The sequence below is a fragment of the Pteronotus mesoamericanus genome, unplaced genomic scaffold (assembly GCF_021234165.1).
Source record: "Pteronotus mesoamericanus isolate MK-2021 breed Mesoamerican mustached bat unplaced genomic scaffold, CSHL_Meso_final contig_52, whole genome shotgun sequence".
In the NCBI taxonomy this organism is placed as follows: Eukaryota; Metazoa; Chordata; class Mammalia; order Chiroptera; family Mormoopidae; genus Pteronotus; species Pteronotus mesoamericanus.
The window spans coordinates 7988897-7996287 of NW_026555189.1; positions in this window are offsets into that span (position 1 = coordinate 7988897).

Sequence of the window (7391 nt, forward strand, 5' to 3'; positions counted from 1 at the left end):
ACAGTCTTCACAGTGGGACAGGCAGGGGACTCCAGGCTGGTCCACGCTGCGCGTGCAGCTGGAACCTGACGCTCAGGTCATTCTCTGCCCCTGGGGCAGTTCTGTCTCTGGTCACACTGAGATCTTTGCCGTACCCACCTTTTGCTCGCCAGGATGTTGTGCTGTGGTCGTGGGACAGTTCTGAACTTTGGATCTAATGCTCCCACACAACCCTCCCTGTCAGTCCAGCAGACCCCTCCAGAATTTCAAAATCTTAGCCCAAGATCAATACCGCCTCGTCAGAGAAGCTTTTGCTTCCAGAAGACTGTTGGCCTCCTTTTGGTGTCCCTGTTGCAACATTTTCATGTCGTTTTTCTCCTCTACTGGTTCTGTAAATCTCTCTAATGAGGACTTGCCATCCTTTTTTCTTTTAACTTATTTTTTTTATTGTTCAAGTACAGTTCGGACTTGGGTTATTTAAAACCCCAACACGTAGCAATGTTCCTGGCATTTAATAGATGATGAAATGCATTGGGTAAAGTGAAGAGCAAAAGCTCTGTTGGCCTCTCTGTGAAATGAGGTTAAGGTTCTAGTGGCCTCAAGAAATGATTCTTTTACTGCCTTTGGCCTTATTAACTGACCGGTAGGTGGCGCTGTGTCCCACGAATTGAGGTTTCCTGGGTTCACGGGGCCCCTCCTATGGAGGGCGCTCTGGCAGGATTAATTAGAAACCTCCGTCAGACTAATAAAATCTCCCCTGAGAGGTGATAACCCAGGGTGGCCCCTGTGACACGAGAAGGACTGAGAAGAAGCTCCTTTGGTGCAGCCTTGAAAAAAGGGATGTGGCTCTTTCCACTGTCCTTCCCACGAGAGAGGCTCCGGGAGTTAGGGACCCTCAGACACCTGAATCTGGGGCATCGTTGGTCGCAAGCCCCTCAGAATCCAAGATGTAGGGATTTGTCGCAGTTGGTTAAGAGCATGCCTTTGCAGCTGACCTGGTCTGAGTCTGAATGTCAGCATTCAAAGGATCAGATACTCTCTACTGACATGGAAGGTGATTTAGTTCTTGCACTACACACTCCCTCATTCCCGGCATATGCCACCTATTTTTCAACTCTGTTTTTATTTTTCTTTTTGGATGACATCATTATGCTTTACACCATTTGACTTTATAAAAGTCACTCTCAACTGAGTCATGTCATGCAGTATAATTACATTTCCTTTCTCCCATTTTATTTTTAAAGATTTGAAATACACTGCAAAATTGAAGGAATTTGATTCTACAATTTTACTAAACGTCTTTTAACACAAATTATTCACCTATTCATTCCCATACCCATTCATTAATCTTTCTTGGTTTTGGTTCATTTCAAAGTACATAATAGACATCAGTCTACTTTTCTTACAATATTTTTGGCTTTAGTATCAGTGTACTTACTACTGGACTCATAAAATGAATTGGTCAGTGTTTCCTACATTTTTCTGTTTGTATTTTAAACAGCTTCATTGGGATATATTTTACATGCCATGAAATTCACCCATTGTCTATGTACAGTTGAGTAATTTTTAATCAATTTATACAGTTGTGCAACCATCACTATAATTTAGGTTTAGAACATTTTTATCACCGCAAAGAGTTCTCTTCTGCATTTTTATAGTCAGTCCCTACTCCCAGCCCCGGCCAAACACTGATCTCCTTTCTTCTCTAGAGATGTGCCTTTCTAGAAATTTCCTATAAATGGAATCATACAATATGTCATTTTTTTGTCTGGCTTCATTCTCTTAGCTAAAAGCATTTGTAGTTCATTCATGTTGTAGCATGAGTCAAGTTTGTTCCTTTCCATGTCAATTATATCTCAGTAAAGCTGGGAAAATTTTTGTCCCTTTCTATTGCTGAATGCATTCTGTTACATGGATATACCACCGTTTGTCAGTTCAGCTTTCTGACGGATATTGGGGTTGTTTCCAGCTTTGGGCTATTACGAAGGATGCTGCTATGATCATTTGTGGACAAGACTTTGTGTGGACATGTGTGTCTACCTCTCTTGGGCAGATAACTAAAAGTTTCTGGGTTTTATGGGTAAGTATACATTTAACTTTTTAAAGAACTGCCAACCTGTTTTTTAAAGTAGCTGTACAATTTCACATTGTCGCCAGCAATATATGCAGGTTCCAATTTTAAACATCTCACTAAAACTAGTGGTATCAGTCTTGTAAACTACCGTCATTTTCCTGGATATGTAATGGTATCTCACTGTGGTTTTAATTTTCATTTCCTTAGTGACTAATGACATTTACTACCTTTTCATGTGCTTATTCTCCATTCATATATCTTTTTTGTGAAATGTCTACTAAAATCTTTTGCCTGTTTTTAATTTGTTGTGTGTCCTCTCATTATTTACTTGAAAGAATTCTTTGCATAGTGCATATAAATCCCTTTTCAGATATGATATGTAGATATTTTCTCTCAGTGTATGACTTATCATTTCATAAAGGTGTCTTTTGACAGCCAAAAGTTTTTAGTTTTTATGAAATCTGTTTTATCAATTTTTTTGTTTTGTGAATTGTGCTTTTGATGCTGGATCTAAAAAAAAATCTTTGCCTAACTGAACATGAAGATTTTCTCCTATTATTTTCCCTAGGTCTCTTATAGTTCTAGTTCTTATACTTACATCTCAGATCCATTTGAAATACGTTTTGTGTGTGGCATGAAGTAACTGTGTAAATTCATACTTTTGCATATGGATGTCCAGTTGTCCCAGAACCATTTGTTGAAAAGATTACTCTATCCCCATTGTCTTGGAACCTGTGTCAAAAATCAATTGGCCACAAATTTAACCATTTATTTCTAGATGTCTATTCTGTTCCCTTAATCTATATGTCTGTCCTTTCTCCATACCATATGGTTGTGATCTATATTTTCATACAAGTTTTGAAATCAGGTAGTATAAGTTCTCCAATTCTTTTTTTTCCCCAAAATTGTTTTGGTTATTCTAACTCCTTTGATTTTCCACAAACATTTTAGGATCCACTTCTTCTTCTTCGTCTTCTTTTCTTTTCTTTCTTTTTCTTTTTTCTTTTTTTTTTTTTTAAGGCTGTGGGGTTTTTATAGAAATTTCATTGAATTGGTAGATCAATCTGGGAATAATTGCCATCATAACAATATTGAGTCTTCCAATCATGAATGTGGAATGTCTCTCCACTGATCTAGATTTTCTTTAATTTCCCTCAGTAATGTTTTATAGTTTTATGTGTCCATGTCTTACTCTTTTTGATGGCATTGTGAATTAAATTGTTTTCTTAACTTCATTTTTAGATTGCTTATTACTAGTTTTTAGAAATACAATTGATTTTTGTATTTTTATTTTGTATCCTGAGACCTTTGTTCTAGTAGGTTTTGAAAAAAATTCTTTAGGATTTTCTATATACAGGATCATATCATATACAATTAAAGACAGTTCTACTCCTTCCTTTCTAATCTGGACACCTTTAATTTTTCTGGACTTATTGCACTAATTGCGTATTCAACAGCACAGCGTTGAGTGGAAGTGGGGAGAGCAGACATCCTTGCCTTGTTTCTAATTTTCCTCTTTCACTATTAGGTATGTTAGCTGTAAAGTTTTAACAGGGGCTGTGTTAGTTTTCTAGGGCTGCTATAACAAGGTTACCACAGACCAGGTGGCTTTAACAACAGGATTTTATTTACTCACAGTTCTGGAGGCTGGATATCCAAGGTCAAGGTGTCAACACGGTTGGCTTCTTCTGAGGGCTGTTACCCTAAGCTCACAGATGGCCCTCTTCTCCCTGTGTCTTCACATGGATTCCTCTCTGTATATGTGTGTTCTAATATCTCCTCCTCTCTTATAAGGGCACCAGTCATGCTGGGTTAGAGCCCAACCCAATGGCCTCCTTTAACCTTATTTACCTCTTTTCTAAAAAAGGTTTTATTTACTTTATTTTTTAGAGGGAGAGGGAAGGATAGAAAGAGAGGGAGAGAAACATCAATGTGTGAGAGATACACCAACTGATTAAGGGGCCCTTAATCAGGATGAGGATTTTCTTTTCTGTTCCTAGTTTGTTGAGACTTTTCATAAGGAAAAGGTTGGGATTTTATCAAATGCCTCTTTGGTATCTTTGAGATGATCATGTGGGTTTTATACTTTGTTTTATGAATGCAGTGCATTATATTGTTTGATTTTTAAATGTTAAAACCAACCTTGCATCCCTGGAATAAATCCTACCTGGTCGTGGTGTTTAATATTATTATATGTGGCTAGATTAGGTTTTATAACATTTTGTTGAGGATTTTTGTGTCTATCTTCATGAGGGATGTTGATCGATAGTTTTCTTGTGATACCTTTGTTCAGTTTTGGTATGAAGACAACACTGACCTTGTAAAATAGGTTGGGAAATTCTTCTCCTCCTCTTCTGTTTTCTGAAAAAGTTTGTATATGATTGGCATTATTCCTTCCTTAAATATTTGATAGAATTCACCAGAGAAGCCATTTGCACCTAAGCCTTTCTTTGTGGAAAGATTTTTAATCACTCACTTAATTTCTTTTATTGTGATAGATGTATTCAGATTTTCTATTTCTTCTTGAGTCAATTTTGGTCATTTATCTTTCTAGGAATTTGGCCATTGTGCTTATGTTGTTTGTTTTGGTGACAGAAGTTGTTCTTAGTATTTTCTTACAACCGTTTCGATGTCTGTAATATCACTTGTGATGATGTACCCTCCTTCTTCCTGATTTGGGTGATTTTGTCTTTTCTTTCTTTTCTAGATATTTATTAAAAGAAAAATTTAAATTGTGCCACCACAGTTACAGCAACTTAATTGATAATAAAAGCTTAAGCCACGACTGGTGTGGCTCAGTGGATTGAGTGCTGGCCTGTGAACTGAAAGCTCGCCAGTTCAATTCCCAGTCAGGGCACATACCTGGGTTGTGGGCCAGGTCCCTGGTTGGACGTGAGCAAGAGGCAACCAATCAGTGGATCCCTCATACATCGTTGTTTCTCTCCCTGTCTTTCTCCCTCCCTCCCCCTTTCTCTAAAGATAAATAAATAAATAAATCTTTTTTAAAAAAGCTAAATACAGTTCAAATGTCCATCAATAGGAGAATGAAAATATGAAATACTACCAGCAATGAAAAGCAAACAAACAAGAACAAAAACAACCTGCTGATACAGGCAACAACATGCGTGAATCTCACCGACATGTGAAGCAAAGGCATCCAGGCCTAAGAGCATGCATATTCTATGGGTCCGTTTATATGAAACTCAGAACAAATAAAACAGATCTATGCTAATAGAAATAGGAATAGACTTCACTTGTTGGGGAAATTTGCCTTGCAAGAAAGGGGACGCCCATTCTCAAAACCCACCCCAGCCACACAGCAGGCTCCTGTAAAAAGGCTGAGCCGGGGAGGAAACACCGTGACAACCAAGGTGCAGTGTCCCAAGCACCTGGTTAGGGAGTCCACGGGGCCTGTCATCCCTGCTTCACACTACTGGACACTGACGCCAGGGTGGAAGTGACAATCTCCATGTCATACAGAGTCTGGGTGAGAACCCGGGCCCTCAGGTGTCTGGTCTGGCGCTTTACCCCCTCAGCTGCTCCTCAGACAGAGCTCACCCTGACCTCTGCCTGCAGTGAGCCAGGGCCCCTCAAAAGTCGCTCAACTCCAGGCCCCAAAATATACCTTCTTACCACCTGTCCCAAGCGCCTGCATTGTGCTACGGAACAACTAACCACATTTACCACCAAAGCCAGACGCAGGACTTGGGTCTCTGGGTACCACAGAGCAGGGCTGTGGAAATGGAGCTCAAGGGGCTGCGAGGGCATCACAGCCGTCGGCACCAGTGTCTGGGAGCCTGCAGATGGAGACCCTGGATTAGCTGGCACGCACCGTGTGACCGTAGGCAAGTCCGTCAGACACACTGAGCCTAGCTTCTTCGTCTACAAAATGGGCACCACAACTGCACAGGGTCGTTGCAACAATTACGTGAACCCAACATATGAAAACATGATTTGCAAGCTCTGTAGAAAAAGGCTGCTATCATTAGGCATGGCTGGGGTCTAGATGGGATAAGTTTGAGGTTGTCTGGTCACACATTGGAGGGATTAGAAACTCCTGAGGCCCTGGGTATGGTAGGGGGCTCACAGCCTCAAGCTGGCTTAGGGGTCCTGTGCCTAGTTCTATCTCACCCCCCAGTATCCACGATGATATCCACATTCCCCCAGTGTTCTCGTGGAAAGCCAAGCACACCTGCATCTCAGCAGAGCTTCCCAGGAAGTTGCCACCCAGCTGTGAGAGGGTGCCAGCCCAGGGGTCAGGGGGCATACAAACTCCAGAAGGAAGAAGCAGTCCACTTGCCAGGCTGCCCCTTGGCATGGCTGAATAACCTTTGATCTGCCCCTTGGGGAATGCGGACATTTGCCTGTGGCCTGCAAGACAGCCTTTATGTTCTAAGCAATGTGAGCCGCGGTGCAGATCGGCTTCAGCCTGTTCTGGTGGGATTGTGTAGGCCACGGCCAGACCGAAAGCATCATGGCAATTCGCCGCCCCCTAACTACACCGCCCGTTTGTCTAGAGGCCAACCTGTTTCCAGCAGGACTGGAGTCAGCCAAGGGCGTCACATGCTCTCCTCCTGCTGCCCTAGCCCTCTCCTGGCCTGGGAGAGTCACGTGGGAGGGGGTGGGGAAGAATCAGGGGTGGAGCCCAGCCCCCCCACATGGCCCACGCGGGCTGTCCTACACCCTTTTCCTCCCACAAGCGCAGCCCCAGCCCACTTCCCTACAGCCTATGACCCCAGTGCTCCCACCCACCAATGGTACCTGTCTGGTGTGCAGTTACCACCTGCCCATGTTTAATTCATGGCTGGGGGTTGGGGCCAGCTTCCCAAGAAAGGAAAGAATTCCCCTGGGGTCTTGCCCAGTTCCTGCCCACCCACAGGGCACATGGCTATGGTCCCCGCCTCCTGCCTGGGTTTGGGGCTGGGAGTCAGTTCAAAGCCACTGATGGGCCCGAAGGACACTGTCCCGGCCAGGGCATGGCCACCATTTGTTAATCCGCAGCCCTGGAATGTCTGTGAGCCAATCAGCAAGGTCTCCAAGGGCTCCCCGAGGGCTCTAATAATCCTGCAATGATTAGCAGGGGCCACGGGGTCAGTGCACACCACTTGGTTTGTAGGACGGCTGTTGGAGGGGTGGCCCGGATTGCAACTATCAGACTTTTTTCACACCAGCTCGGATGGGAGGCTGTTTGGGCACACGGATTACTCACCAGCCTCCTCCTTTTGTCTGCCAGCCCAGCCTGACTCCTTGAGATTGTGAATAGCTCCATCCAGCCTGTGAAGCTAGCTGGACGCTGGACAGCTGAGCCAGGCTGCCCCCGGATCGCCCCGCAGGCCCC